The sequence below is a fragment of the Cherax quadricarinatus genome, chromosome 13 (assembly GCF_038502225.1).
Source record: "Cherax quadricarinatus isolate ZL_2023a chromosome 13, ASM3850222v1, whole genome shotgun sequence".
Lineage (NCBI taxonomy): Eukaryota > Metazoa > Arthropoda > Malacostraca > Decapoda > Parastacidae > Cherax > Cherax quadricarinatus.
The window spans coordinates 12,662,625-12,684,921 of record NC_091304.1 but is presented as its reverse complement, the minus strand read 5'-3'; the positions used below and the strand labels follow the sequence as shown (position 1 = coordinate 12,684,921).

Genomic DNA, 22,297 nt, shown 5'->3' with positions numbered 1-22,297 from the left:
CTGAGTACTAGTGGTATTATTGCCTGAGTACTAGTGGTGTTATTGCCTGAGTACTAGTGGTGTTATTGTCTGAGTACTAGTGGTGTTATTGCCTGAGTACTAGTGTTGTTATTGTCTTAGTACTAGTGTTGTTATTATCTGAGTACTAGTGGTGTTATTGCCTGAGTACTAATGGTGTTATTATCTGAGTACTAGTGTTGTTATTGTCTTAGTACTAGTGGTGTTATTATCTGAGTACTAGTGGTGTTATTATCTGAGTACTAATGTTGTTATTGTCTGAGTACTAATGTTGTTATTGTCTGAGTACTAGTGTTGTTATTGTCTTAGTACTAATGGTGTTATTATCTGAGTACTAGTGGTGTTATTGTCTGAGTACTAGTGGTGTTATTGTCTGATTACTAGTGTTGTTATTGTCTGAGTACTAATGGTGTTATTGTCTGAGTACTAGTGTTGTTATTGTCTGAGTACTAGTGGTGTTATTATCTGAGTACTAGTGGTATTATTGTCTGAGTACTAGTGTGTTATTGTCTGAGTACTAGTTCAAATTCAAATTCAAATTCAAATTCAAATTCAAAGTTTATTCTCTATAAGGATTACAATGCTGAGTTTACAGAATTTGGTTATTGTGTGGTTTACATGTAGTAAAATAATAATTACAGAGTGTACCACTAGAACACTTAGCATGGCTAGGCATTTCGGGCAGACTTAGATTAAATCTTAAGTTTAAAATATTGCAAATTATGAGGTAAGTTGGTATTATGGCTAAGTGACTAAATACTAGTTGTGAGTTTAGCAATGTGAATGCTTTTGTTTTGGCACAGTACATAGTTTCAGTATTGGAGTATCACAGGCCAACTTATGACTAGTTAAGATTCATTATTTTGAGTTGAGATTGATATTTCTGTTTATGGTCAAATGGGTGAGTGAGTGTAAGTGTTAACCACCAGGTGGTATTCGTGTAATTAGTTGACAGGGTGTATCAGGGAGATAAGATGTTTTCTGATGGTAGTTTTGAAGGTGATGAATGTGTCTGCAGTTTTAGAATTTTCAGGTAGGGTGTTCCAGATTTTAGGGCCTTTGACACACATTGAATTTTTGTAAAGGTTTAGTCGGACACGGGGAATGTCATAGAGATGTTTGTGTCTGGTGTTGTGCCTGTGGGTTCTGTCACAACTATCAAGAAAGCGTTTTAGGTCAAGATGAATATTGGAATTTAAGGTCCTGTAGATGTAGATTGCACAGTAGTAAGTGTGGATGTACTGAACAGGGAGTAAGTTTAGATCTATGAAGAGTGGGGGGTGTGTTGCCAGGGATGGGATTTAGTGATTATTCTTACTGCGGCTTTTTGTTGGGTTATTATTGGCTTTAGGTGTGTTGCTGCAGTTGATCCCCAAGCACAGATAGCATAGGTGAGGTATGGATATATAAGTGAATGGTATAGTGTGAGAAGGGCAGTTTGCGGCACGTAGTATCGTATCTTGGAGAGGATCCCAACCGTTTTGGATACTTTTTTGGTTATGTGTTGGATATGGGTGCTGAAGTTCAGGTTGTTGTCGAGATATAGGCCTAGGAATTTGCCCTCATTATGCCTGGCAATTAGAGTGTTGTCGATCTTAATGTTAATTTGCGCATCTCCTGCTCTGCTATCAAACATAATGTAGTAGGTTTTGTCAGTGTTAAGCGTAAGTTTATTGGCTATCATCCAAGTCGATATTTTGATCAGCTCCTCATTAACAATGGTGTTGAGGGTGGCAAGATTAGGGTGAGAGATGACATAAGTCGTGTCGTCGGCAAAGAGAATGGGGTTCAGGTGTTGAGGTACGTTTGGAAGATCATTGATGTATATGAGGAAGAGCAGGGGACCAAGGACACTTCCCTGCGGAACTCCAGTATCAAGTGGCTGTGTTGTTGATGCTGTGTCTTTAATGGTGACATACTGATACCTATTAGTAAGGTAAGATTTGAAATATGCAAGCGCATGTTCTCTTATACCATAATGGTCAAGTTTGTGGAGTAGGATGCCGTGGTCTATTGTGTCAAAAGCTTTTCTTAGGTCAATAAAAATTCCTAGTGGATATTCCTTATTTTCCAATGCTGTGTAAAGCAGATCTAGCATTTTTATGATTGCATCGTTAGTGCTTTTATTTTTCCTGAATCCAAATTGGCAGGGGTTGAGTATGTTTTGTGCCGTTATAAATGAATATAGTCTCCTGTGCACGAGTTTCTCAAAGATTTTGGATAGCAATGGTAAGTTTGATATTGGCCTATAGTTGTTTAAATCTGTAGGGTCACCACCTTTATGAATTGGTGTAACCCTTGCCGTCTTGAGTAGTTTCGGGAAGGTGCTAGTTTCTAGTGACTTATTAAAATGTAATGAGATAGCATGCGAGAGGACATGGGTCGCTCTCTTGTACAATAATTGTGGGACATGAGACAGATTCCCTGAGTTATTTTTAAGTGACTTTATAATCTCGGTGACTTCCGTGGGCTCAGTTGGAGCAAGATAGAAGGAATTTGGGAAATTCCCATCTAGGTAGTCCCCGGCATGGGCATTGGTACGTGGGATTTTATTGGCGAGATTAGAACCTATGGTTGAGAAGAAGTCGTTTATCTTGTTAGCTGTGTCAGTGGGATGCAGTGGTGTTTCATTAGGTTTAGTTAGGACAATATTCTTGTTTTTTTTCAGTTTGTGGGTCCCTAGAATCTGAGAGAGTGTTTTCCAGGTCTTTTTTATATCTCCTCTTGTGTCAGTGAATCTACTGGAGTAGTATAGTTGTTTGGCTTTCTTTATTACTTTGGTGAGAACTGATGAATAGTGTTTAAGAATATCTTTGTGTATTAGGCCCTGTCTATATTGCTTTTCATATTGGTGTTTCTTATCAATGGATTTCAGAATGGTGCTGGTTAGCTATGGGAAACCAAGCCGTTTGTTTGTGATCTGTTTCGTTTTTATAGGACAATGTTTGTTGTATAGTCTAAGTAATTTGTTAAGAAAAATGTCTGTCCAGTCATCAATACCATTGGCCTTGGAGAAGTCTGTAGGCCAGTCAACAGTCTCTAGGTCAGCTGTGAACTTCCTTATTGAGGCCTCATCATGAAGTCTAAATGAAACTTTGTTGTATTCAAGTGGTGGTTTACTAATGTTTGTCAGGAGGAAGGTAGGGTAGTGGTCTGTAGTGCTATCTGTGATTATCCCTGATTTAAGGGGGGCTAGTATGTGGTCTATTATGGTTGCACTTGTCTCAGTGAGCCTGGTTGGTTTAGTTATTGTTGGTATGAGAAGTGTGTTGTTCATATTGTTGATGAAATCAGTTACAGGCTGATCATCTAGTAAGCCAAGGTTGATGTTGAAGTCTCCAGCTAAGAGAAGGTGGTGCTTATTCATTTGTCCGTTTGTTATTAGTGACTTTAATTTCTCACTGAAATTTGGGATGTTTGCGTGAGGTATCCGGTAAATGGCACCGATTGTTATAGGCGTCTTAAGGTTTTTACAGTAAAATAGTGGTGTTATTGTCTGAGTACTAGTGGTGTTATTGTCTGAGTACTAGTGGTGTTATTGTCTGAGTACTAGTGGTGTTATTGTCTGAGTACTAGTGGTGTTATTGTCTTAGTACTAGTGGTGTTATTGTCTGAGTACTAGTGCTGTTATTGTCTTAGTACTAGTTTACCTGGAGTTTACCTGGAGAGAGTTCCGGGAGTCAACGCCCCCGCGGCCCGGTCTGTGACCAGGCCTCCTGGTGGATCAGAGCCTGATCAACCAGGCTGTTACTGCTGGCTGCACTCAATCCAACGTACGAACCACAGCCCGGCTGATCAGGTACCGACTTTAGGTGCTTTTCCAGTGCCTGCTTGAAGACAGTCAGGGGTCTATTGGTAATCCTCCTTATGTATGCTGGGAGGCAGCTGAACAGTCTCGGGCCCCTGACACTTATTGTATGGTCTCTTAACGTGCTAGTGACACCCCTGCTTTTCACTGGGGATATGTTGCGTCGTCTGCCAAGTCTTTTGCTTTCGTAGTGAGTGATTTTCGTGTGCAAGTTCGGTACTAGTCCCTCTAGGATTTTCCAGGTGTATATAACCATGTATCTCTCCCGCCTGCGTTCCAGGGAATACAGGTTCAGGAACCTTAAGCGCTCCCAGTAATTGAGGTGTTTTATCTCCGTTATGCGCGCTGTTAAGGTTCTCTGTACATTTTCTAGGTCAGCAATTTCACCTGCCTTGAAAGGTGCTGTTAGTGTGCAGCAATATTCCAGCCTAGATAGAACAAGTGACCTGAAGAGTGTCATCATGGGCTTGGCATCCCTAGTTTTGAAGGTTCTCATTATCCATCCTGTCATTTTTCTAGCAGATGCGATTGACACAATGTTATGGTCCTTGAAGGTGAGATTCTCCGACATGATCACTCCCAGGTCCTTGACGTTGGTTTTTTGCTCTATTTTGTGGCCGGAATTTGTTTTGTACTCTGATGAAGTTTTAATTTCCTCATGTTTACCATATCGGAGTAATTGAAATTTCTCATCGTTGAACTTCATATTGTTTTCTGCAGCCCACTGAAAGATTTGGCTGATGTCCGCCTGGAACCTTGCAGTGTCTGCAATGTCCGCCTGGAGCCTTGCAGTGTCTGCAATGGAAGACACTGTCATGCAGATTCGGGTGTCATCTGCAAAGGAAGACACAGTGCTGAGGCTGACATCCTTGTCTATGTCAGATATGAGTACTAGTGTCGTTATTGTCTGAGTACTAGTGGTGTTATTGTCTGAGTACTAGTGTTGTCATTGTCTCAGTACTAGTGGTGTTATTGCCCGAGTACTAGTGGTGTTATTATTGGAGTACTAATGTTGTTATTGTCTGAGTACTAGTGATGTTATTGTCTGAGTACTAGTGGTGTTATTGTCTGAGTACTAGTAGTGTTATTGTCTGAGTACTAGTGGTGTTATTGTCTGAGTACTAGTGGTGTTATTGTCTGAGTACTAGTGGTGTTATTGTCTGAGTACTAGTGGTGTTATTGTCTGAGCACTAGTGGTGTTATTGTCTGAGTACTAGTGGTGTTATTGTCTAAGTACTAGTGGTGTTATTGTCTGAGTACAAACGATGTTGTCTCAGTACTCGTGGTGTTATTGTACCAGAACACAGTACTCGTGGTATTATTGCACCAGTACACAGTACTCATGGTACTATTGTATCATTACACAGTACACATGGTATTATTGTCCCAGTACATAGTACTCATGGTGTTATTGTCCCAGTACACAGTACTCATGGCATTATTGTCCCAGTACATAGTACTCATGGTATTATTGTCTCAGTACACAGTACCCATGGTGTTATTGTCCCAGTACACAGTACTCATGGTGTTATTGTCCCAGTACACAGTACTCATGGTGTTATTGTACCAGTACACAGTACTCATGGTGTTATTGTCCCAGTACACAGTACTCATGGTGTTATTGCCCCAGTACACAGTACTCATGGTGTTAGTGTCCCAGTACACAGTACTCATGGTGTTATTGTCCCAGCACACAGTACTCATGGTGTTATAGTACCAGTACACAGTACTCATGGTGTTATTGTACCAGTACACAGTACTCATAGTGTTATTGTACCAATACACAGTACTCATGGCGTTATTGTCCCAGTACACAGTACTCATGGTGTTATTGTACCAGTACACAGTACTCATGGTGTTATTGTCCCAGTACACAGTACTCATGATGTTATTGTCCCAGTACACAGTACTCATGGTGTTATTGTCCCAGTACACAGTACTCATGGTGTTATTGTCCCAGTACACAGTACTCATGGTGTTATTGTCCCAGTACACAGTACTCATGGTGTTATTGTCCCAGTACACAGTACTCATGGTGTTATAGTACCAGCACACAGTACTCATGGTGTTATTGTACCAGTACACAGTACTCATGGTGTTATTGTACCAATACACAGTACTCATGGTGTTATTGTCCCAGTACACAGTACTCATGGTGTTATAGTACCAGTACACAGTACTCTTGGTGTTATTGTACCAGTACACAGTACTCATGGTGTTATTGTACCAATACACAGTACTCATGGTGTTATTGTCCCATTACACAGTAATCATGGTGTTATTGTACCAGTACACAGTACTCATGGTGTTATTGTACCAGTACACAGTACTCATGGTGTTATTGTCCCAGTACACAGTACTCATGGTGTTATTGTTCCAGTACACAGTACTCATGGTGTTATTGTCCCAATACACAGTACTCATGGTCTTATTGTACCAGTACACAGTACTCATGGTGTTATTGTACCAGTACACAGTACTCATGGTGTTATTGTACCAGTACACATTACTCATTGTGTTATTGTACCAGTACACAGTACTCATGGTGTTATTCTCCCAGTACACAGTACTCATGGTGTTATTGTCCCAGTACACAGTACTCATAGTGTTATTGTACCAGTGCACAGTACTCATGGTGTTATTGTACCAGTACACAGTACTCATGGTGTTATTGTACCAGTACACAGTACTCATGGTGTTATTGTACCAGTACACAGTACTCATGGTTTTACTGTCCCAGTACACAGTACTCATGGTGTTACTGTCCCAGTACACAGTACTCATGGTGTTATAGTACCAGTACACAGTACTCATGGTGTTATTGTACCAGTACACAGTACTCACGGTGTTATTGTACCAATACACAGTACTCATGGTGTTATTGTCCCAGTACACAGTAATCATGGTGTTATTGTACCAGTACACAGTACTCATGGTGTTATTTCCCAGTACACAGTACTCATGGTGTTATTGTTCCAGTACACAGTACTCATGGTGTTATTGTTCCAGTACACAGTACTCATGGTGTTATTGTCCCAGTACACAGTACTCATGGTGTTATTGTCCCAGTACACAGTACTCATAGTGTTATTGTACCAGTACACAGTGCTCATGGTGTTATTGTACCAGTACACAGTACTCATGGTGTTACTGTCCCAGTACACAGTACTCATGGTGTTACTGTCCCAGTACACAGTACTCATGGTGTTATTGTACCAGTACACAGTACTCATGGTGTTACTGTCCCAGTACACAGTACTCATGGTGTTACTGTCCCAGTACACAGTACTCATGGTGTTATTGTACCAGTACACAGTACTCATGGTGTTACTGTCCCAGTACACAGTACTCATAGTGTTATTGTACCAGTACACAGTACTCATGGTGTTACTGTCCCAGTACACAGTACTCATGGTGTTATTGTCCCAGTACACAGTACTCATGGTGTTATTGTACCAGTACACAGTACTCATGGTGTTATTGTCCCAGTACACAGTACTCATGGTGTTATTGTACCAGTACACAGTACTCATGGTGTTAATGTCCCAGTACACAGTACTCATGGTGTTATTGTCCCAGTACACAGTACTCATGGTGTTATTGTCCCAGTACACAGTACTCATAGTGTTATTGTCCCAGTACACAGTACTCATGGTGTTATTGTACCAGTACACAGTACTCATGGTGTTACTGTCCCAGTACACAGTACTCATGGTGTTATTGTCCCAGTACACAGTACTCATGGTGTTATTGTACCAGTACACAGTACTCATGGTGTTATTGTCCCAGTACACAGTACTCATTGTGTTATTGTACCAGTACACAGTACTCATGGTGTTATTGTCCCAGTACACAGTACTCATGGTGTTATTGTCCCAGTACACAGTACTCATGGTGTTATTGTCCCAGTACACAGTACTCATAGTGTTATTGTCCCAGTACACAGTACTCATGGTGTTATTGTCCCAGTACACAGTACTCATGGTGTTACTGTCCCAGTACACAGTACTCATGGTGTTATTGTACCAGTACACATATTATTATTATTATTATTATTATTATTATTATTATTATTATTATTATTATTATTATTATTATTATTATTATTAGTTTCTTTCTAAATAATTCTTAATATTGCATGTGTTTATGGTAAAACTATAGATATTAGTTGATTGAGCAACAATGGGTTCCCTCACAAAAACATTTTTATATATAATGTGTTTGTGGTGTGTAGTTATATATAATCTTCAATGACTTGCGTATTATTTGCTATGGGAAAGTATACTGAGGAGTGATCATATGTAGCTTCTGTCTTGTGACACATCTTGGTGAAAGTTACCATCATTCTTCTCACGAGTGATTATGTTGGTGGGTGTGGTGTGTTGCGTGATGTGTGATTTTGTAGGGATGGTTTACCTGCAGTTTACCTGGAGAGGGTTTCGGGGGTCAACGCCCCGCGGCTCGGTCTGAGACCAGGCCTCATGGTGGATTAGGGTCTGATCAACCAGGATGTTACTGCCGGGTACACGCAAACTGACGTACGAACCACAGCCAGGTTGGTCAGGTACTGACTTTAGGTGTCTGTTCAGTGCCTTCTTGAAGACAGTCAGGGGTCTATTGGTAATCCCGCTCATGTATGCTGGGAGGCAGTTGAACAGTCTTGGGCCCCGAACACTTATTGTATTCTCTCAGTGTACTCGTGGCACCTCTGCTTTTCATCGGGGGAATGTTGCATCTCCCGCCTAGTCTTTTGCTTTCATAGGGAGTGATTTTCGTGTGCATGTTTGGTACAAATCCCTCCAAGACTTTCCAAGTGTATATTATCATATATCTCTCTCGCCTGTATTCCAGGGAATACAGATCATGGTGTGGCATAATGTGCTGCTGTTTTGTGATGTGTGGTGATATCGTCTAGTAATGCAGTGTGATGTGATGTGATGTGATGTGATCTGGTGTTGTAGTGTCCTAATGCTGTGGTGTGAGGATCCGTTACGGTGCGGTGTTGTTGTGGTGATGTACCGTGATGTGATGTAGTGATTGGATGCAGTGATGTGTTGTAAAGTGATGTCATGTTGCGTCGTGTGGTGTGATGTGATGTGGCTGTGGAAGTGTCATGCTTTGTTGTAATGTGTGGTTTCGTGAGCGGCGAAATGATGGTTATTTGTGATGTGGTCATATGGTGGGGTGATGTGGTGATAGCTTGATAGCTTGATGTGGTTTGATAATTAATTTGGTGTGGTGTGGCAATATCGTGGTGTGATGTGCCGTGATGTACGATGTGCCGTGATGTGGTGATGTGCCGTGATGTCGTGAGGTGATGTGTCGTGATGTGGTGTGGTGTGATGTGATGTGCAGTGATGTGCCGTGATGTGGTGAAGTGATGTGTCGTGATGTGGTGTACCGTGGTGTGGTGATGTCCCGTAATGTGGTTCGGTGATGTGATGTTGTGTGCCGTGAAGTGGTTTGGCGATATGGTGTGATGTGGTGTGTTAAGGTGATGTTATATGGTTTAATAGTTATATTTTTGCTTGTGACAGTCATGCTGTGGAAAAGAGTTGCTACGAGAGTACAGAAAACTCACTATATTAACAGCACAAGAGGAGCAGCAGCCTTGAACAAAGCTCTTCTCTGAGACATTAACACCCTGCTCTGCATTGTTCATGTGTCTGAATTCACTAGTTTTGTAACCAACTCATTGCTCAAGTAAGTGAATTCATTAGTCGTGTAAACACTCCATTATTATTGCAAACTGATTACCCAAGAGAATTTTGTGGCCCGTTTCCTGGGTGTTGGGTTCAGTGGTGTGTAAGTGTGGCCTTGCAGCGTAGTGATGCGATATTGTGGTCATCTTGGTAATACACAAATAACCCGCACGTATGGATAGAGAGAAGCTTTTTGACGGCGATTCGGTCCGACTTGTATCATTTACAAGTCACAGTGTGACTTGTAAATGGTCCAAGTCGGACCGAAACGTCGTCGTAAGCTTCTCTCTCCTATGTGTTGTTCCAGTCACGGTATTGTGTCCTGTGTGTTGTTCCAGTCACGGTATTATGTCTTGTTGTCTTCTTGGTAATATGGTGCAGTAAATGATCGCTGGTGTATCTCCTACATTTAACAATGCTATATATATATAACTCATATATTTGAAGGGTTGAGGAAATTTACTTTCTCTGTTGTTAACGTCCTCGAGGTCGTACATCTACCAAAAACAAAACAGTAAATACAGTTAATAACCCGGTGCTTGTGAGAGGCAGCCCAGCGTCTTACAGTGACAGGCAGCGCCACAAACCACCACTCTTCAACCCGCCCTTAACCGCTCCACATCCCTGACACAATAGTATTGTTAGTTTCACTTTATTGACAGAAATCAGAGGCCATGAAGGTTCCACAATATCATACAATATGGGAGAGATTTTTAACAGAATGACACAACGGTTTTGCCTTCCCTTTCGCTTTCCCAGCACTTTTCCTTCCCGTCTCTTCAGCACTCTCCCTCACGTCTCTTCAACACTCTCCCTTTCGTCTCTTCAACACTCTCCCTTTCGTCTCTTCAACACTCTCCCTTTCGTCTCTTCAACACTCTCCCTTTCGTCTCTTCAACACTCTCCCTTTCGTCTCTTCAACACTCTCCCTTTCGTCTCTTCAACACTCTCCCTTTTGTCTCTTCAACACACTCCCTCTCATCTCTCCAACACACTCCCTCTCGTCTTTCCTACAGACTCCCTCACGTCTCTCCAACACTCTCCCTCTTATCTCTCCAACACCCTGCTCCCCTCTTTTTCCAAGAATCTGGTCTCACCAACACTCTCCCTCTCATCTCTCCAACATCCCCTCTCCCCCCCACTTCCAAGAGTCTGATTTCACCAACACTCTCCATCTCATCTCTCCAACACCCCGTTCCCCACTTCTTCCAAGAGTCTGGACTCACCAACACTCACCATAGAGTCCATCCTCCAGAGACTGCTACGTCTGACAGCTCTTCTTACACAGTTATTAACATTGGCAACAAGCGTAGCTTTATTTACCAGTTGTGTAATAAAGTGAGATATTCAGTTGTGTTTATTCTTGCGCATGTGTTTACTACTGATGCTGTGTCTGCTATCACTATGTGAATACTTACACTATGAGGCCTGGTCTCAGACCGAGCCGCGGGGGCGTTGATCCGCGATACCTTCTCCAGGTAAACTCTAGGTAAACTAATATTATTACTATTTTTCTACTACTACTACGACAACTACTACTACGACAACTACTACTACTACTACTAACTGCTACTACTACTACTACTAACTGCTACTACTACTAACTGCTATTACTACTACTACTAACTACAGCTAATTTATAATTTATTCCACTCTTCCACCACTATGTTCGCCAAGAACAAATTTTAGTCTCACTTGGCTGCAGATTTTAATGATTATCAACTGCTATCACTTTGTTATCACTGTTAACGGTAAGATATCTTTATCTGTTCCTTCATACCCTTTTATTTTCCTTACTGTTATCATGTCTTTTATGTCCTTACTGTTATCGTCTCTTCTCTCTTCCTATATTTATTTTTTTTTATCTCTGGGAGTCATTTTGTAGTTTTTATTTAGATCTTTTCCATTTTATCCACAAGTTCGTAAGTGTAGAACAAGACAGATGTTTTTTTTCCAGTTTTAGCCTAAGTTTTACCGTGGTTCGGTTGGTAGCACTCAGCTCACACACGCTGAGTGTCCATGGTTCGATCCCCGGTACGGGTGGAAATATTGGGAGTGTTTCCTTACACCTGCTGCCCCTATTCACCTAGAAGTAAGTAGGTACCTGGGAGTTAGTCTTCTTACACCTGCTGCCCCTGTTCACCTAGAAGTAAGTAGGTACCTGGGAGTTAGTTTTCTTACACCTGCTGCCCCTGTTCACCTAGCAGTAAGTAGGTGCCTGGGTATAAGTCGACTGGTATCGGGTGGCATTATTCCTTAGATAGGGCTGGGCTTTGATACTATCCAGGGTGTTGAATGATAGCACTAGGCCTTTCGTGTTCCAATCAACACGTCATCAGGAGCTTGCAATGTTGCAAAAAAAAGAGCATGAAGTCCAAGCAGACAAGTTCAGCGTTTTTCGCTACATATAAATAAATATTGCAAAAAGCTTTTTCTTGCATTTCTCCATCCGTATATATGCTGGCTATTACACAGTGTGCCATTATACACGAGTCTCTCACACTGACATACGATTTCCTGGTGACATTTTTTTCCTCACTAACGACTCCTAACTTCTCTTCATTGTCTCAAACTCTCAGTGTTGTGTTACTCAGTTTCCAGTATTTATGTGGTCTAATTTTGCTTTCTCCCATTTTTATTACATGTTATTTTTATAGATTAAATACGATCTTTCACTTCATTTGCTCTACTTTATCAAAGTCATTATGTAATTAGTAATTCTACAGTCACTAGTGAATGTAACCTTACAGCTGGTTCATGATGTACCAGCTGCTGCACACCCTGGTATCGATTGTTCTGTAAAACAAGCCAGATTGAAATACTTTTGGCCTCGTATGGCATTTGATATTTCTGAGTATGTTAAGAAGTGTAGTGTGTGTGCGCAGTATGAAGGTCATGTTAGTGGTCCTAATCCACTTCAGGTGTATCCCACTACTAGCGAACTTTGGGTAAGAGTTGCGCTAGATTTGACTAATTTCCAGTGTTCCCTCCAGGACAACAAACATTTGCTATTTTTTTTTATTATACATAAGATGTGTTCGTCCTCCATGAGCACATTAATATAGTAACGTGTTTATTCTGGTGAATCCATTATAAAAATTAAAAAATATCTATGGGGCAAGTATAAATCCTTGTGGTGCCCCATTTGTGACGTTTCTCCCATGAGGATATTTTGTCCTCTTATTGATACTAGCATTTTCGTCTTAGTCTCTGATCACTAGTTTATCTTTTTTTCTCTCTTTCCATGTTTTTAGTTTCCATATTAGTCATTTAAGAGGTGCCTGAGTTTACCTGTCTCCTAATATCATATTTATTTTCTCCCTACAATCTACCTTGTCCATAATTACCAACACATTTGCTTTGTCTGCTTTCGTAAGATGAAGTCCAGGATCTTTCCTTAATTCATGGTATAACTTTACAAATCTTGTTAAATTATACCATGATATGTTGAAATTTGTGTGTGTGTGTGTGTGTGTGTGTGTGTGTGTGTGTGTTTCTGTGTAATATTCAATACAAGGATGAGCAATAAATATGGAGGGGCTATACATCGCCTGGAGGGGAGGTGGGCGGAGCTGCAGTCATTCAAGGTCGATATAATGAAGGTTCTCCTTACCGGTGTGGCAACCTGCCAACCTGGCGTGCTAGGTGAGGTATCACGTCCCTCTCAGCTGGTTTGGTGTTAGGCTCAGACTGGTGCCTATGCTGAGGGATTCTCTCTATGAAGAATAAATTCTATGTATGGATCTATATCACTGGATTAACGAAGAAATAAGATATATGATCATCCTGAGTTCACTCTCGACTAATGTTACTGTTCTATTAATGTTGGTAGAATTACCGACAATGTTAGGTATGACGACACAAGTGCAACTAATGTGGCACTTTACTGTGGCAACGTTTCGCTCTCCAGGAGTTTTATCAAGCTGTTACAAACAATACATGGGCATAGAAAGTACATGTAGGTTCTGCAGTGAGGTGCCAAGCAAAGCTAACTCTAAACCCTATATATATCCTCAGTGTCCATGTATTGTTTGTAACGGCCTGACAAAAGCTCCTGGAGAGCGAAACGCTGCCACAGTAAAATGTCCCATTAGTTGCACTTGTGACCTTTTACCAAAAATAATAATGTTGACGTCAGAGTTGTTTATCCGCGATGACCGGTTTCTCAAACCGGGTTTTCCCCAGCCTCTGAGTTGGAGGGACAATCAATCTGCGGAAGTGGACTACACCTGCTGACATAATGGCAGGTGATGTGGTGGTCTCTCTCACCTGGGCCAAGACACGCATTCTCTCTGCGTTATTGGCTGACAACTCAAAAATCGTTAGAAAAAAGTTTACTTCAAGTTTAGTGTGTACGTCTGAGGACCATCTTGTTGTCTATGTAATTTTTTGAGGCTGGTAGCGCCGTCTTGGGTTTTTATATATATATATATATATATATATATATATATATATATATATATATATATATATATATATATATATATATATATATATATATATATATATATATATATATATATATATATATATATATATATATATATATATATATATATGTACAAACACCCCAACACGTGCATTGTAATATACGTACACTTTCATAAGTATGCACACGTACGCTCGCACACACACACACACACATACACACACACACACACACACGCACACACACACACACACACACACACATACACACACACACACGCACACACACACACACGCACACACACACACACACACACACACACACACACACACACACACACCTACACACCTACACACCTACACACCTACACACCTACACACCTACACATCTACACACCTACACACCTACACATCTACACACCTACACACACACAACAGGCCTAGTGTCTAATCGACATGTGCCTAGGACAAAATGGTAACTAACTAACTAACTAACACACACACACACACACACACACACACACACACACACACACACACCTACACACCTACAACAGGCCTAGTGTCTAATCGACATGTGCCTAGGACAAAATGGTAACTAACACACACACACACACACACACACACACACACACACACACACACACACACCTACACACCTACACACCTACACCTACACACCTACAACAGGCCTAGTGTCTAATCGACATGTGCCTAGGACAAAATGGTAACTAACACACACACACACACACACACACACACACACACACACACACACAGGTGTAAGGAGGCAAAAAACAAAGTGCAATAGAGAATGAAAAAAGTACAGAAGGCAGAGAACACACGAAAATAGGGAGATCAGTCGCAGAGCCAGGAATGAGTACGCACAGGTAAGGAGGGAGGCCCAGCGACAGTATGAAAATGACATAGCATCGAGAATCAAGACTGACCCGAAACTGTTGTATAGCCACATCAGGAGGAAGACAACAGTCAAAGATCAGGTGATCAGATTAAGGACAGAAGGTGGAGAACTCACAAGAAATGATCAGGAGGTATGTGAGGAGCTGAACAGGAGATTTAAGGAAGTTTTTACAGTAGAGACAGGAAAGGCTGTGGGAAGACAGCACAGAAGGGAACATCTAGAGGGAATATACCAACAAGTGTTGGATGACATACGAACAACCGAGGAGGAGGTGAAGAAGCTCCTAAGTGACCTTGACACCTCAAAGGCGGTGGGACAGGACATCTCCCTGTGCGTGCCTCTAACCACAATCTTCAACACATCCCTTGAAACTAGGCAACTACATGAGAAATGGAAGACAGCTAATGTAGTCCCCATATTTAAGAAAGGAAACAGAAACGAGGCGCTAAACTACAGACCTGTGTCTCCGACATGTATTTTTTTTTGTGTGCAAAGTCATGGAGAAGATTATCAGGAGGAGAGTGGTCGAACACCTGGAAAGGAACAAGTTTATAAATGAAAACCAGCATGGGTTCATGGAAGGTAAATCGTGTATCACAAACCTCCTGGAGTTTTATGACAAGGTAACAGAAGTAAGACACGAGAGAGAGGGGTGGATAGATTGCGTTTTCCTAGACTGCATGAAGGCCTTTGACACAGTTCCCCACAAGAGATTAGTGCAGAAGCTGGAGGATCAGGCGCATGTAACAGGGAGGGCACTGCAATGGATCAGGGAATACCTGACAGGGAGGCAGCAACAAGTCATGGTACGTGAAGAGGTATCACAGTGGGCGCCTGTGACGAGCGGGGTCCCACAGGGGTCAGTTCTAGGACCAGTGCTATTTTTGATGTATGTGAACGACATGATGGAAGGAATAGACTCTGAAGTGTCCCTGTTCGCAGATGACGTGAAGTTGAGAAGAATTAAACCGGATGAGGATGAGGCAGGACTGCAAAGAGATCTGGACAGGCCGGACATGTGGTCCAGTAACTGGCTTCTCAAATTCAATCCAGCCAAATGCAAAGTCATGATGATTGGGGAGGGGCAAAGAAGACCGCAGACAGAGTATAGGCTAGGTGGACAAAGACTACAGACCTCACTCAGGGAGAAAGACCTTGGGGTGACCATAACACCGAGCACATCACCGGAGGCACACATCAACCAAATAACCGCTGCAGCATACGGGCGCCTGGCAAACCTCAGAATAGCGTTCCGATACCTTAATAAGGAATCGTTCAAGACACTGTACACTGTGTATGTTAGGCCCATACTGGAGTATGCAGCACCAGTCTGGAACCCATACCTGGTCAAGCACGTCAAGAGGTTAGAGAAAGTACAAAGGTTTGCAACAAGGCTAGTCCTAGAGCTCAGGGGAATGTCGTACGAGGAAAGGTTGAGGGAAATCGGACTGACGACACTGGAGGACAGAAGGGTCAGGGGAGACATGATAACGACATACAAGATACTGCGGGGAATAGACAAGGTGGACAGAGATAGGATGTTCCAGAGAGGGGACACAGGGACAAGGGGTCACAACTGGAAGCTGAAGACTCAGACGAGTCACAGGGACGTTAGGAAGTATTTCTTCAGTCATAGAGTTGTCAGGAAGTGGAATAGCCTAGCAAGTGAAGTAGTGGAGGCAGGAACCATACATAGTTTTAAGAAGAGCTATGATACAGCTCAGGAAGCAGAGAGAGAGAGGACCTAGTAGCGATCAGTGAAGAGGCGGGGCCAGGAGCTGAGTCTCGACCCCTGCAACCACAATTAGGTGAATTAGGTGAGTACACACACACACACACACACACACACACACACACACACACACACACACACACACATAACCACTTCACACACAACAGGCCAAGTGTCTCTCGACAAGTGCCTTTGACAACTAGTAACTACTACTACTACACACACACACAAGACGGCAAATGTAGTCCCCATCTTTAAGAAGGAAGACAGAAACGAGGCTCTAAATTATGAACCAGTGTCACTGACGTGTATAGAATGCAAAGTCATTGAGAAGATTATCAGGAGGAGAGTGGTGGAGCACCTGGAGCGGAACAAGGTTATAAACGACAACTAGCAAGGATTCATGGAAGGCAAATCCTGTGTCACAAACCTACTAGAGTTTCATGACAAGGTACCTGAAGTAAGACATGAGAGGGAGGGGTGGGTTGATTGCATTTTCTTGGACTGCAGGAAGGCCTTCGACACAGTTCCTCAAAGGAGATTAGTACAGAAGCTAGAGGATCAGGCTCATATAAAAGGGAAGGCACTGCAATGGATCAAAAAATACCTCACAGGGAGGCAACAGCGAGTCATGGTACGTGATGAGGTATCACAGTGGGCGCCTGTGACGAGTGGGGTCCCACAGGGTCAGTCCTGGGACCAGTGCTGTTCTTGGTATATGTGAATGACATGACGGGAGGAATAGACTCAGAAGTCTCCCAGTTTGCAGATGATGTGAAGTTAATGAGGAGAATTAAATCAGATGTGGACCAGACAGGTCTACAAAGAGACCTGGACAGGCTGGGCGCGTGGTCCAGCAACTGGCTCCTAGAATTTAACCCTGCCAAATGCAAAGTCATGAAGATCAGAGGAGGGCAAAGAAGACTGCAGACAGAGTATAGGCTAGGCAGCCAAAGACTGCAAACCTCACTCAGAGAGAAATATCTAGGGGTGAGTATAATATCGAGCACGTCGCCAGAAGCACACATTAACCAGATAACTACTGCAGCATACGGGCGCCTGGCAAACCTGAGAATAGCGTTCCGATACCTCAGAAAGAAATTGTTCAAGACTCTATACATTGTGTACATCAGGCCCATACTGGAGTACGCAACACCAGTTTGGAACCCACACCTGGTCAAGCACGTCAACAAATTAGAGAAAGTGCAAAGGTTTGCAACAAGACTGATTCCAGAGCTAAGGGGAATGTCCTACGAAGAAAGGTTAACTGAAATCGGTCTGAAGACACTGGAGGACAGGAGGGTCAGGGGAGACATGGTAACGACATACAAAATAATACTGCGTGGAATAGATAAGGTGGACAGAGACAGGATGTTCCAGAGATGGGACAAATAAACAAGGGGTCACAATTGGAAGCTGAAGACTCAGATGAGTCAAAGGAATGTTAGGAAGTATTTCTTCAGCTACAGAGTTGTTCGAAGTGTAACAGTCTGGCAAGTGATGTAGTGGAGGCAGGAACCATACGTAATGTAAGACGAGGTATGATGAAGCTCTTGGAGCAGGGAGAGGGAGGACCCAGTAGCGGTCAGTGAAGAGGCGGGGCCAGGAGCTGAGTCTCGACCCCTGCAACCACAATTAAGTGAGTACAACTAGGGGAGTACACACACACACACACACACACACACATACATACACACAAACACACACACACACACACACACACACACACACACACACACACACACACACACACACACACACACACACACACACACACACATACACACACACACACATACATACACACACACACACACACACACACACACACACACACACACACACACACACACACACACACACACACACACACACACACACACACAAGAAACTAGAGAAAGTACAAAGGTTTGCAACAAGGTTAGTTCCAGAGCTAAGGGGAATGTCCTATGAAGAAAGATTAAGGGAAATCGGCCTGACGACACTGGAGGACAGGAGGGTCAGGGGAGACATGATAACGACATATAAAATACTGCGTGGAATAGACAAGGTGGACAAAGACAGGATGTTCCAGGGAGGGGACACAGAAACAAGAGGCCACAATTGGAAGTTGAAGACACAAATGAGTCAGAGAGATAGTAGGAAGTATTTCTTCAGTCATAGAGTTGTAAGGCAGTGGAATAGCCTAGAAAATGACGTAGTGGAGGCAGGAACCATACACAGTTTTAAGACGAGGTTTGATAAAGCTCATGGAGCGGGGAGAGAGAGGGCCTAGTAGCAACCGGTGAAGAGGCGGGGCCAGGAGCTAGGACTCGACCCCTGCAACCACAAATAGGTGAGTACAAATAGGTGAGTACACACACACACATGTACGCATATACAACAGGCCTAGTGTCTAATCGACATGTGCCTAGGACAAAATGGTATCTAACCCACACTATATGTATGACCTACTTCCACCTGTGAATTTGTCCAAGGTGACACCTACAACTGCTGCAGCTTTCCTGTCTGCAGTATATAATCCCCTTCTTCGCCCATATGCCGTATTCTTATCAAGAATGATCGACATCGATTCAAGGCTGAGGGACTGATATTTACGATGCTTAACTCTGGCCTCAAGAGATGTACCAGTGATACCTTTGATTTAGGACAAACTGCCAAATCTCTTGAGACTAGAGTTAAGCAACATAAATATATAATATCTAGCAGACTGTGTCCTCTACAAGGACTCCACGGGACTTATAATGACTTGTAATGAGGTACAGCTCAAACAAGATTCTAGACGCCGACGGTGTCTGGAAGCCTCGCTAATCGCCGCCACTGACACAGTAGAACATAATACTGGAAACTGCAAAATTTCGAAAACATTATCATGTATGATGCTCAACCAGGCAAAGCACCATCTACATAACAACACAGGGTCAGGGGAGACATGATAACGACATACAAAATACTGCGTGGAATAGATAAGGTGGACAGAGATAGGATGTTCCAAAGATGGGGCACAGAAACAAGGGGTCACAATTGGAAGCTGAAGACTCAGACGAGTCACAGGGGTGTTAGGAAGTATTTCTTCAGTCATAGAGTCGTCAGGAAGTGGAATAGCCTAGCAAGTGATGTGGTGGAGGCAGGAACCATACATAGCTTTAAGATGAGGCTTGACAAAGCTCAGGAATCAGAGAGAGAGAGAGAGGACCTAGTAGTGATCAATGAAGAGGCAAGGCCAGGAGCTAAGTCTCGATCCCTGCAACCACAATCAGGTATGTACAATTAGGTGAGTACCTCATTGCCTACCGGTCCTCATCTCAAACATGTCATTTTTCTGGTCATTATGTGTCACTTACATCCCACTGTCCGCCTATATATACTGTCCTTTACTCTGTGTTGCCGGGTCACTGCATGTAGAAGACCCGGGCCAGGACCCGTCCTGGAGACCCTCTCTATACCCGTCTCTGTGTGTTAGATGTGATCAAGGTCCCAGACCGAAATGTTTTCTAATAAATATGTCCAAGTGTTTGCTCACGCATTTTTTTAGACCAATTTGTCGGTATCAATTACTAAGGTTTATACCATACTCGTATGTAATTCAGCACGAGCCAGTACCAAAGCTAGAAGGGAGCGGGTAAGTACGACAGAGTTTAGAGGACTGAGTGCTCACTAAGGCTCTCTGTCGAAAAGGATTATCTTTATCTGTCTAGATTACGGACTGTCGTCTATTATCTTGATATTTAAGGCAAAGATAGGAAAGCGAAAAGTCAAATATGAAACTGTGAAAACACCATTGAGGAAGAAAATAGTCTCCTGCTGATGAAACTAGCATCAAATAAGTCAGAACGCAGTGAAACATCAACAAGAACTGGAAGAGGAACTGAAATGTGCCAGTCACTCGCACGAGTTATCTGTCATAAATGACAGATAACTCGGAGATAGCAAACATAATTTCCATATTGAATAATAGGAGACAGGCTGGAAGGTAGACTTACAGACCAGCGTTCCTAACTAGTGTAGCATGTAAATTGCTGTAAAATATGACAGAAAAAACTTGTGACGCATCTGGAATGAACTAACGTCCTCACTTAGCACCAGCAGGGACTCATAACTGGAAGGTCGGACCTTTCAAGCCTCATAGCTTCACATGATACGACTAACGTAAGAATATACACTACATTGAATTTGTTCCTTGAGGTTCACAGACATAACAATGTCTTGCAGATGAATGGTTCAAAGAACCTACACGTTGTTAAATTAGACACATGTGCAACTTTTGGGTATCTTTATTGAGGAAACGTTTCGCCACACAGTGGCTTCATCAGTCCATACAAAGAATAAACTTGAAGAACAGGAGGAGAATGAGGTAATCAGTCCCTCAACCTTGAGTCGATGTGGTCAGTCCATCAATCTTGAATAGAATACGGCATATGAGCAGAGAAGCAGCTTATAAACCGTATGGCAGGAGAGGTGCAGCAGTCATAGGTGGTGTCACATTTGTCCAATGTGGAAGTAGGTCGTGCCCTGTCAGACACTGCAACTTCTTGGGATCTTAATACTTGGGAATTCTTCGCTTGCCTAACCCTTGGGCACGACTTACTTCCACATTGGACAAATGTGACACCACCTACGACTGCTGCACCTCTCCTGCCATACGGTTTATAAGCTGCTTCTCTGCTCATATGCCGTATTCTATTCAAGATTGATGGACTGACCACATCGACTCAAGGTTGAGGGACTGATTACCTCATTCTCCTCCTGTTCTTCAAGTTTATCCTTTGTATGGACTGATGAAGCCACTGTGTGGCGAAACGTTTCCTCAATAAAGATACCCAAGAGTTGCACATGTGTCTAATTTAATAATAATGTCTGTTTCAAAGGCTAAACTCACATGGATAAGATAGGCACTCAGGGAACCGCGCGGCCCTTCATGAGTATACAGCACCTGTGTGGAACCCTCAACTAGTAAAGTACAACGTGTAACGTGAGAAAATACAAAGGAGTGCATTAAGACTGGTGCCTTAGTTGAGGAATATTCGCTGTGAAGAAAGACTACGTTACATGGATCTTACGTCAGTGGAGAAGCAAACAAATAAGGAATATGATCATGACAGACAAAATAATCCAGAGTATAGACAAGGTAGACAAAAGAACAGATTGTTTACCAGAGAGGAAACATGAATAAAAGGACGTAGTTGGAAACTTCATAATTCAACACACCACAGAAGTATCACAGTTTTCTTTTTCAATTTAAGACAAGTACAGAAGTATCGTGACCTGAACAATGACACAGTGGAAGTGGACTCCATACACAGCTACAAAAATAGATATGACAAAGCAATTTCATGTCAGTCAGTGGAAAGTCAAGAGACATTATCAAGCGCTGGAGTACACACACACACACACACACACACACACACACACACACACACACACACACACACACACACACACACACACACACACGCCTACACACCAAGTGCAAGTCATGATGGTGAGGGGGTTGTAAAAAAAAGGCGACCGACGACAGGGTACCAATTTGTGTGGAATCTGGTTTAGTGAGGGAACAAAACACAGGACCCGAGGTACACATCACATCGAAGCTCTCCCTCGAGGCGTTGCTAAACTGTATTGCATCAGCAGTGAACGTAACACCGGCAAATATAAGAACCAGCTTCACGAAGACACTCACACACTAC

The 22,297-nt window shown here is 42.6% G+C and overlaps 1 protein-coding gene across 3 annotated transcripts in view; it reads left to right on the top strand.

Annotated features, from left to right (window-relative positions):
* The window catches only part of LOC128688631 (uncharacterized), a 42,712-nt gene that overhangs the window by 5,428 nt on the left and 14,987 nt on the right, over nucleotides 1-22,297 (top strand). The window contains exon 2 of one of the 3 annotated variants that reach the window (XM_053776543.2): nucleotides 9,364-9,529. The exons of the other annotated variants lie outside the window; for them this stretch is intronic. The gene's annotated coding sequence lies outside the window, so the exon portion shown is untranslated. The remainder of the gene's footprint in view (nucleotides 1-9,363; nucleotides 9,530-22,297) is intronic. 3 annotated transcript variants of the gene reach the window in all.